Raw genomic sequence first — 12038 nt, 5'->3', positions numbered from 1 at the left:
AGGATATTATCTAATTTTTAGTTTTTGCCAATCTGATAGGTAAAAGAAAAAAATTGTAGCCTTGTGGTTTAAGCGTATTTATTTTATGCTAAGATTGAGATTTTTTAAATTTTCTTAATGAATGCCTTTCTAAAACTAAACAAATCCAACAATAGCTGGCAGATAATGTGAGCTTTATCTTTGTAACAACTCATGTGAGCTGGGTAGCATTATCCCTATTTTACAGATGAGGAAACCGAGGCACAGAGAAGTTAAGTAAACTTAGGAAAGATCAAAGGCATAGGAGTACTGTGGTTAAGAAACCTGACCTCAGAGTTGGATTGTCGGGGTTTGAACCACAACTCCACTACAGTTATTAGCTGTCTGACCTTGGGAAAGTAATTTAACTCCTCCCTGCCCTCTGTTTCCTTTTTTTTGTTTGTTTTTTAGTGAGAATAACAATAGAACTCATCTCACAGTATGATAATAGGAAATAAATGAGGACTCTGATGCTATTGGTTTTAAGCGGCGAAGCCACAGTGTGAATCCAGATTTTTCTGATCTGGAATAGAAACTCAAGTAGTTAGAAGCAGAAACTCAAATAGCTGTTTCCTCCAGTGACAATGTTTGATTTCTAAGCATTTATATTTGTGCTAGATGAATCGTTATGCCTTTCCTTATTCTTGGAGGCTTTTCAGAAGACTACCAACTCTATCCATTGCTACAAACATCCGAGTACAGAGCCACGGCCCCCAACCTTGAGCATGTCTCAACTTGCTTAGTCACAATTGGTTGGAAATTCCAGAACATGCAACCATTCAGGGTAAAGACTGCCAAAGAAAGATGAAAACTATTTAATCCTTCAAGTGTTTCAGATCATTTCCATCTGAAATAACACAGACAGTACAGAATTAGCTTTGGAAAGACACATAAAATAGATTTTTTCAATGTTTTGTATCTACACATAAAAATACTGCCTCAGTTCATTTTTTGAACAAAGCTGGCTCTCCTCACAGAACAGCATCTCAGCCGGTTAAATAATCACCTAAAATCTAGTGCAGCACTGTCCAATAGAAATTTCTATAATGATAAAGACATTCAGTATCTATAATGTCCAAATTGGTAGCCACTAGCCACCTGTGACTATTAAGTGCTAGAAATGTGACCAGTATGACTAAGAAACTGAATTTTTTACTTTTAGTTAATTTTAGTTCATTTAAATTGAAATATAAATAGCCACATGTGGCTAGTGGCCACCATGTTGGGCAGTGGAGCTCCAATGGATCACCCTAGATTTTGTGCACATTTTCAAGAGTTGAGAAAAAGCACCACTGAGTACACAGTAGGTATTCACTTAACACCTGGGGAAATAAACTGCTGGACTCTGATGCCCCTGAAAGTGTTACCTGGTAATCCAGTAGCTTAGTTCATGAGTTCAACTGGGCTGTAACTAGTTCTACAACGCCCAGCAGAGGAAACAGAACAGAATCAAAGCAGCCCCTTTATCAATAGTACATAGGTTGCAATCATCAGCCCGTGGTCTCACCCAGCTCACAGAAGTGTTTCATTTGGCCCACACCATATTTTACAATTACTTTGAATTAATGGTCAACACTTAAAATTCAAGAGATTTTGCATTTCAGCCTTTAGAAAAGTCAGAATTCCTGAATTTCCCCCTCGTGGTGGTTGGCTGGAGCTTGGAAGCTTCTGCTCCCTTTAGAGGAGCTCCAAGTTGCATGCTCTTGGTTGACAAACTCCCCACCATTCCCTATCGTCTTCCCTCCAGCTCCCTTCACTCATTCACCCAACACCTGCCTGGCCACAGCAACCATGTGAGCTTGTAATAACTACTCTGGGGCTTTGGTTCATCTCCAGCCATTTCCCTGGGACTTTCTCAGATGTGTGTGCGCGCACACACACACACGTACACACTCACCTACAGCTTATCTAGGTGCCTTGTGCCAATCATACCCTCCACTTCCGTACCTCTATACCTTTGCAAATACTGTTCCTCTTATTTGGAATGCCTTTCTCTGTCTGGTTAACCCTGACTCCTCTTTTGAGATCCAAACGAAAGAGTACCTCTTCCACAAAGCCACCTGGACCTCCCCAGGCAGAGCGAGCTGCTTGTCCTTTTGAATGAACTTTGCACATTCCACACACTGCTGTCGTCATTTATTCCCCTCAATCCTCTGCTCCAGACAAGGACTTCCTGAAAGGAAAGACCAGCCTCTTATTCCCCTTAGTATCCCTGAATGGCAGCACGGGTCTGGTGAATGAATTCTGCAATCTCAGTCTCCAGCTCAGTCTTACGTGGATCTGGAGAAACTGCTAAGAGGCTTTTAGTCCGCCGCCCCCTGGTGCCTCCACGAAAGTGCCTGGGGCCTCCCAGTCTCCACTTGCCTGCCCTCCTCCTGCCCTTCAGCTCCCCATCTCTCACCAAGCCTGTTATACCTCCTGTTTTCTCTGCCTCTAGAAATGGCAGAGAATCTCTAACAATTCCACGGTTAGTTACCCAAGCCATGTCATTTTAGTCCCTTCTTTGGGAGGGACATCCCCACATCCTGTGGGGTCTCTCTGGAAGGTATGAAATTTGTCCCCCTCTTATCCTCCACTCTTCCATCATCCCTGGTACAAATGCCTTATTTCTGATCTTCAGCACAGGTCAACTATTTCAACAGTCTCCAACCTAACTCTCCATCTCTTCTCACCCCACCCTGATCCGTTCCTCACTGTAATCCATTCCCCACTTTCTAACACATCTGAAACATTTCCACAACTCCCCATTACCCTCAGAATAAACCCAGTCCACCAAGCACAGCAGAGAAGGCCACCCTTCAGTTCCTCAGTCACTGTGCTCCAGTCCCGATGGCCTCCTTTCCGCACCTCAAAACTGCTCTTGCTATTTCCTCCTCCTGAAAGGCTCTTCCCCCAGCACTGCACGTGACTGAACCTTTGATTATTTATGACCCAGCTCAAATGTCAGAGAAGCCATCCCTGATCCGAAAAGTAATGTTGTCCCCACATAAACTTGTCTCCACGTTATTCCATAACGATATATCAGATTCCCTTATCAAAATCAATAATCTCTACATTTGTTTATTGTCTGTCTTCTCTGCTAAAATGTAAGCATCCTGAAAGTGAGAACCTTATCTGTAGCCTCAAGCTGTTGGCACAGTGCCTAGTATACAGTTGGCACCCAACCTGTGTTGCCTATCGAATGTCAAGTGAGAAATGACTCTGTGAATGGATGGATGGATGGATGGACAGACGGATGGATGGATGGACATATATAAAAAGCAAGAATCTATTCTAACTCACGTAACCATGAAGAAATTATTTCAAAATGTGTTCCAGTGTGTTCTTTCCAAAAGTAACGCTTGTCCTAAATTAGATATTTGAAGAGAGGAATTCTTGCTGATCAATGGTGTCAATGATAGTCAGGTGGAGGAACTAAAGTATCAGCTAATTTTTATTCAGGTGTTATTTTTAGGCACTTTGTGTTCCCTGAAACTTACAAAGGGCTTAGCAACTTAACATTGGTAGTGGGATTTGCTCAAGCAGACCGCCATGTAACAATTTATCATCATGCCGGGTGCTGAGAGTTCAAGGCAACTTGCTGATGCCTGCTTCCCTGAATCAGAGCTCAGGAGGAAATCTATTTTGTTAGGGAAATTAGAATCCTCCAAATAGATTCTTCAGTGTGTTAATATCTCTGGGGGCTCAAGATTGGATATGTCTGTTTACAGCTTGGTTATCTTTATTTGTATCTGTCCAATTTTAAACATGCCACTAGCAAGACATATTGCCAGCTGTTTTAAGTTTTAAAAGGACAATTTTATCAACACAATATTTTTTAAACCCCGTATGCACACTATGGTGAGGATGTGATCTAAAATAGAGTAAAACAAAAGTGCTAAAAAAAATAGATCTTGGGGCTGGCTCCGTGGCCGAGTGGTTAAGTTTGCGCGCTCCGCTGCAGGCGGCCCAGTGTTTCGTTAGTTCGAATCCTGGGCGCGGACATGGCACTGCTCATCAGACCACGCTGAGGCAGCGTCCCACATGCCACAACTAGAAGAACCCACAACGAAGAATACACAACTATGTACCGGGGGGGCTTTGGGGAGAAAAAGGAAAAAATAAAATCTTTAAAAAAAAAAAAAAAAATAGATCTTGCTAGTCTCCTGGGAATCCAAGTCTTTCCAGGTTAAATCATATTCCCTTTAACACAGAAGCACCAGTGGAGATTTATATCAGATTCTATTCTCCTTCTTTGGTGCAGATTGATCTCAAACTCTGACACTGGCATAGAAAAAGCTTCCACTGGGTTTGAAAAGTCTTGTGCTGGAGACATAAACTGAGAGCAATAAGGGTCTGAGTGAAGGCTGAGCGCTCCAGTTCCCCAGGGGAAGGCAGGGGTAGCTAAGAGTGGAGAAACAGAGCAATCATAAAGGACTAATCATAGGGTCGGGGCTGGGGGAGCAGCCAAGTGGAGGCTCCGAACGCTCCCAATTAGGGAGCTAAACAGTGCTAGGACTTCTCCCACCCTCAGAAACACGGAGATGGCTCATTAGAAATCAGGCAGCAGGCACACAGTCTCGGAAGGATCCACAGTAGAGAGGGAGGGAGGGAAACCATCCCTCCACCATGTCTCTGCCGGATACCTGGTTTTACAGCTAGGGATTTATGTCTTCATTTATTCTGTGCCTCGTCCCCTAAAGGACTTAGGCCATCTTGATTCTATATGAACACCATGCCTGGGATTTTCTTGAGAAAAAAAATTCAGATTTTATAAGGAATTCAGACCACGGTGGTTTTAACTACAAGAAGAAAGGAGCTGGGCAGATGGGGCACAGGAATAGGAAGGAAATTTTTCACTATATGCCTTTTATAAGTTTGGTTTTAAAGCATGAAAATGTGTTATTTATTCAAAAATAAGTTGAAAGTTTGCATGTAGCTAGTTAAACATTTTCCGATGACTTTGAAAGCAAGCTTTTTCCCCACATAAGCTACCATTTCGGGAAAATGCAAGCGAGCATTTCCTTGTCAGGGGGAACAATTCTTCAGTCTTTCAGTCAAACCTCTTTCAGCATATTTTGTGGAGCTGAGCATTCTCGCCTGATTTCTTCACCCTGTGGGCATTAAAATCCTGAATTAAGAACCGATGGATTAACCAAAGAGATTTCAGACCCTCTTAGTGAGTAGTGGATTACTAACAGTTACAAAGCCTAAAATCTTGCTTAATTTTCTGTGTTAATTGACGGGATAATAAGCATCGATTCTACATATATGCGTTGGCTGTCTTATTGCAATTACATGGCATGTGTTATTCACGAGAGAGGCCCCAGACTGCTCCAGTGATCGTCTCGGAACCGATTTCTCCCTCTCAAATGAGCTTCAGAAAGGTCTGCATAATGACAGTCACCAATGGAAAATTAAAGCTTCTCACTTTTTCTCCCATTACATTGTAAGATAATTAAAGCCCAGACCAATAAAACGTTGAGCATTCTTATTCAGAAATTTTTATTTCTGCTACGTCAGAGAGGCAGCTAAAAGCTTTAGGCCATCTTCTGGCAACTTCAGTGGGTGGGCTCATGACAAAGACAAAGTCTTTCCAAGTGGTTTGGCCAACGCCCGTCCAAAGAGGAAAAGGACCGACAAGGGGACCCTCTCCATTGCCGACAGGTTTGGGCCCTAGTGCCTGCGGGCTTCAGGGATACAAATCCAAAAGCACTACTTCATTAAGAGCAGACAACCAAGGAAAGATGTTGCACAAAACATGTAACATGAAAGGGTCAAAATCTTCTATGTACTAACTGTATTTCCATGAAGCCTGAACCTCTACCCGTCTGTGGGAGTGTGCTAGCTGTCAGCAGAGGGGTTTAACAGCAAGGTCCCATTGTAAAGACAAGAGCATCCCAGTGCAGATGGTTATGAGATCACGCCAGCACAGGCATACAGAAGGGGGCCCACAAAATGTAGATGGAGAACTTATTAGAGGGCCGGCCCCAGTGGCCCAGCAGTTAAGTTCCACACGCTCTGCTCCAGTGGCCCAGGCTCGGTTCACAGGCGTGGACCTACACCACTCCTCTGTCAGTGGCCATGCTGTGGCAGCAGCTCACATACAAAAAGAGGAAGATTGGCAACAGACATTAGCTCAGGTGACTCTTCCTCAGCAAAAAAAAAAAAAAAAACTTGTTAGAGAGAAAGAGAATAAATAAATAAATAAGGACCTGACCACACAGTATGTGAAGGGAACTGGGATAGTGACAGGAATGCAGTGGAGTTCCACAAATGTGGGCACTGTTATTGTCAAAGAAACAAAGTGAGGTCATATAAACTGTATGGTATCAGATCAGAATATAGGCTCTCTGAGCCTGTTCGTGAGTATATAGCCATTATTTAAATAGCTAACTTTCTAAAATTACACAGGGACTTCCATTTTTAGGAAGATGGAGTAGACATATTTTCCCTTAATCTTCCTGCTAAGTACAACTGAAAACCCTGGACATTATGTATATAACAAAGATAAGTCTAAAAGATGGAGCAAAGAAGACAGACCCTGAGGAACCTCGGGACAGGGAGAACATGGCAGTGAGTTCCCTGCGGTTTCTTTCTGCCTTCTCTCCCTCAGACTGGGTGCTGGGGAAGCCACCCACCTGAAACAGCAAAGGGCACAGACAAAAATAAGCCCCAACAAAAGCCTGCTCTCTCTAGCCAAAGGAACAGGAAAGCGGCAGCCTAGCAAGACTGAAAACTTCTGGAAAATACCTGCTCTCCTGCAGCCAAACACCATTACAGACAACTGTGCCCCACCTCCACCCCACTCCCACCAGCAAAGATAAAGTGATGAGCGTAGACTTCCACCCTCTCTAGGCTGTAATAAGGGCCCCAGCCATCACATCAGGATGGTGTCAGAGAAGGCTCAGCAAGAGGCCGGTACTTTAATCCTCCAAGGTTGGTAATGAGTTGTACCTGCCATGGTGCCAGCTGAGACCATGTGGGGAGCCTAGACTTCTACCCCCACCTGGTAGTAATGAGGTACCCCACTCCCTGCTAAGAGAATTTGTTGCAGCAGATCTACTCTAAAAAAATGGTTAAAAGAAGTTCTCTAAACACACGGTATGCTATATTTTGTGTATTTATCTTGTTTATTGTGCGTCTCCCTACTAGAATGTATGCTGCAGGAAGATAAGGCTCTTTGTCCATTTTGTCTCACTGTTGTGTCCTCATTACTTTTACTAGCATCAGACTCATAATGAGTGCTCAATAAATATTTGTTTATGGAATAAATTTCAAGTTCATTTCTCTATGTGTATTGCAGGGGTCCCCACCTATAAAGCTGAGTTAATGATACCTCTATTCCATATTATTAGAAGAATTAAATGAGATGATGTTCAAAAACACAACTTTCCCACAATATATAAAGAACTCTTACAATTCAACAACAACAACAAAACAACTTGATTAAAAAATGAGCAAAAGACTACAATAGACATTTCTCCAAAGAAGATATACAAATGACCAATAGGCACACGAAAAGATCTTCAACATCACTAATCATTAAGGAAATGCAAATCAACACTGCAATGAGACACCACCTCACTAGAATTGCTACTATCAAAAAAAGAAAAAACAGAAAATAAGTGTCGGCAAGGAGGTAGAGAAATAGAAACCCTTGCGTACTGTTGGCAGGAATGTAAAATGGTGCAGCTGCTATGGAAAACAGTATGAGAGTTCTTCAAAAAATTAAAATAGAGTTACCATATGCTCCAGAAATTCAGCTTCTGGGTATATACCCCCAAAAATTGAAAGCAAAGACTTGAACAGATATTTGTACACCCATGTTCATAGCAACATTATTCATAATAGCCAAAAGGTGGAAGCAACCCAAGTGTCCATCCATGGATAAATGGATAAATGAAGTATGGCATATACATACAGTGGGGAGAAGTGGAAATGAGAAAGTATTGTTTTAATGGGTACGGAGTTTCAATTTGCAAGATGAAAATAGTTCTGGAAATGGATGGTGGTGACGGTTGCATAACAATGTGAACGTACTTAATGCCACTAAACTAGACACTTAAAAATGGTTAAGATGGTAAATTTCACATTATGTATGTTTTACCATAATTTTTCAAAGTTAAAAAAAAAGCTTGCACCATATCAAAAACATAATAGAAGCTCATTAAACCGTAGATTACAAAGATGGAGTATAAAAATTATGTTAGAACAACCTTGTGTTCTTGCCTATAATTATGGCTAAGAAAACAAAATCTAGCTATATAAGTTTGTTTCACTGTCCTTTTGCACTTGCTTCCTATCTTGGCAAGATCAATCAAGGAAAAGCAAAGTGGCAGGGAGGGGCCAGTGCCAGGGGCCGCAATGACACTGCCATCTAAAACTAAGAGTGCCATTGCCTGGCTACAGTATAAGATACTGTCTCAGCAACAAAGAGAGTAAGTTTCTGGTCTCCTTTTACTGCAGAAAAGGAACAGAGCTGGCTATAGAATAACAGAATTAGATTAGGTCTTGAAAAAAAATCAATACAAGTCATCCCAGTTCCTGGAGGCCAACTTTGCAGTTTATTCTACAGAGTTTGTGGCAACAAAATTGAAGAAGAACTCAGTAAACTAAATTATTTCTATTAAGTTCCCATTGGAAAGAAAAGGAGCTTCTTCATTAATAGAATTGAAGACATACTTAGTTGGAGAAGTATGTTTCTGAGACTAAGGGGTATCTTGCCTGGTGGAAGAAAGGGCGGTACTCAAAGACAAGATCAGAGCATTAGTGGGCCAAGGAGTGGAGCGGTATTTTTCCCTTAGCCCGGGGACCACAGTGGTGTTTTGTGGAAGAGTATGATCAATGCCTTCCTTGAGAGCATCCTCAAAATGAGGAGACCCAAGCTTCCTTAACTTCATTCTTCAAATGAAATTCATTTGGCAAAATCTTAGTAAGTTTTATTGAAGTAAAATTTTCGTATGCATGGATAGACAGTCCCCAACTTACGATGGTTCAACTTACAATTTTTTGACTTTATGATGATGCAAAAGCAATATGCATTCTGTAGAAACCGTACTTTAGATTTTGAATTTTGACATTTTTCCCAGGCTAGCGATATGTGGTACGATACTCTCTCGTGATGCTGGGCAGTGGGCAGCGAGCTGCAGCTCGCAGTGAGCCACATGATCAGGAGGGTGAACAACCGATACGTTGACAGCCATTCTGTCCCCATCCAACCATTCTGTATTTCACTTTCAGTACGGTGTTCAATAAACTACATGAGATAGTCAATACTTTATTATAAAATAGGCTTTGTGTTAGATGAGCTTCCCCCACTGTAGGCTAATGTAAGTGTTCTGAGCATGTTTAAGGTAGGCTAGGCTAAGCTGTGATGTTGGCTGGGCTAGGTGCATTAAATACATTTTTGACTTACGATATTTTCAACTTACGGTGGGTTTCTCAGGACGTAACACCATCATAAGTTGAGGAAGATCTGTATAGACCCATTTGACCACCTCCCACATCGAGATATAAAGCATTGTCATTAGTCCCCAAAAGTCCCCTCATGCTGTTTCCAAAGGTAACCACTATTTTACCTTCTCTCCCCATAGAGTAGTTTTTCTTATTCTTGAACTTCATATAAATAGAATCATATGGCATATATATTCTTTTCATGTCTGGCTTCTTTATTCAACATGTTGGGTTTCCAATTTATTCACGTTTTGGGGTGTGTTTGTAGTTTCTCCTTTTTTATTGATAAGTAGTATTCCATAGAAGATAACCAAATGGCCTAAGCATATGAAAAGCTACTCACTATCATTATCATTAGTCATCAAGGAAACGCGAATTAAAATGACACTGCGATACCACAATAAATAAAGCTTAAAAAAGACTGGTAATGCCAAGTTTTGTTGAGGATGTCGATTATATTCCATACTCTCACATATTATTGGTGGAAGTATAAAACGGAACAATCCCTTTGGAAAAGTATTTGGCAGTTTCCAAGAAAACTAAACATTATCTACCCTAGGACCCATTAGTTCCACTCCTAGTTATATATCCAAGAGAAATGAGTGCATAAGTACTCAAAAGTACTTGTAGAAAAATGTTCATAGCAGCTTTATTTGTAATAGTCCAAAACTAGAAACAATTCAAATATCCATCAACAGGACAATGCATACATGAACTGCAGTATATTCAAATGGATAGTTTTTGAGGCTCTGCTGCGTGCAAAACACACTCTTCCTCCTTGGCTTCTCTTCCTTTGGTGAGCATGACACCTTCTTCTTGGGGATTCCATTTCCATCTCAGGTTCCTCTGAAAGCAGGAAGGGAACATTGAACACTATGGATCTCCCAGCAGGAGATATATGCCCAGCTTTCCCCAGTGGATGTCACACTCCAGATCCTGGGCCACACGGTAGTCAACAAACATCCACTTTCATAAACACTTCCTGAGCATGGTGCTAGATCCTGAGAGGAAGATGTGAAGATAATTAAGGCATAGTCCTTGCTGAGGAGATAGTGGTTGAGAGCTTGATTCTTGCAGGCAGAAAGACCTGTGCTTGAATCCCAAGTCCTATTAGCTGGATGCTCTTGAGCAAGCCCTGATCTCCTCATCCATGTAAGGCATCTGCACAATGCAGACAATAACCACAGTGCCACCAAAAGAGCGTTCTAAGAACTGAAGGCGAAGGGGCATGCAAAGTGCAGAGCACAATGTCTGGCACTTAGGAGGTTTAAATCAATGCTATTTATTATTATTATCCTTATTATTATAATACTCATAACCTAGTGAGAAGAAAAGACAAATCTTAACTAATTACAGATATGAAGCAGACAATCAGAGGTATTAAAATAGAGGTAAAATGTGCTTCGGGGATAGGGAGAGGAAGAAGAGGTTAATTTGGGTTAGAATATTCCGGTAAGATGTCTCATAGGATTTAAGAGAGCTGGCTGTCACCTGAGGAACAAGAACTGCAGTTCTCATTTCAATGACCAAATAGTGCACTAAGAGGCAACATCATGTGGTAAAGGTGGTCTCGTGTGCTTGTCTATCAGTCCACATGGAATCATTCGTCAAACCCCTGCTTGCCATCCACAACTTTCCTTTCCCCAAACTGATACCTAGCTCAGTACACTCAAGTGCCCCCCTCATTTTGCCAAAGGGCCAGGTTAACCGAGGAATTTTTTTAATGGTTTTTTCACGAGAAGGTTAGCAATAAACCTGATTCCTAGTATTTTGCTTCCATCTTCATCACCATCATCATCGTCATAGACATCATCATTATCATTATCATCATCATTGCATCATCATACTCTTTCTTGTCCATTTGTTCACCCTCTCTCCTATTCCGTTCTCTGCCCTTCTCTATGCCCTAGGAGGCTGATTCCTACAGACTCCACTTCCCCGGCTCGCTTGCTACACAGGCTGGAGGTCAGAGCATGGGGTGTTTCTTCTCCACTCCCTCCCTGCTTTGCCTGATTTCTAGCCATGGCTGCCTCCCTTCCACCACAGCACTGTCAAGTGGTCCCTGCTTCAAGAATCCAGCTCTCACTGGGCTCCATAATGCGATTTCCTCTCCTTGCCCCTTCACGCCTAAGGGTGGTAAGTCTCACAAGGGTGCTAGTCTCTGGATGTCTCAACATCCATGTTTACTTTCCTAACCCTGCCCACTGAGTAATCCTTTCATAGATGTCTCCGGTACCATCTGAGTTAGATTCTGGGTCCTGCCGGGACCCTGATGACACAGTCATCTCTAACATCATCTTCTCCATGACTCTGATATATTGATTACTCCTCATGTTTCAGACACTGTGCTGAGTGCTTCACCAACATTAACTCATCTAGTATTCACAATAATTCCATGAGGAAAGCATTATTTTACAGATGAGAAAGTGGACATAGCAGTTTTAAAGATCTTATCCCAGGTAACACAACTAGTAAGTGGCAGAGTCAGAATTCAAACTCAGATCTTTCTACTCCAGAGCCTCTTTTCAACCACTACCAACAGTTCTCCAATGCCGTCCACGTCAGGACCATCTGGAGTGTTTGTT

Source organism: Equus przewalskii, chromosome 15, assembly GCF_037783145.1.
Source record: "Equus przewalskii isolate Varuska chromosome 15, EquPr2, whole genome shotgun sequence".
NCBI lineage: Eukaryota > Metazoa > Chordata > Mammalia > Perissodactyla > Equidae > Equus > Equus przewalskii.
The sequence above is the reverse complement of the archived record's forward strand: the minus strand, read 5'-3'. Positions refer to the sequence as shown.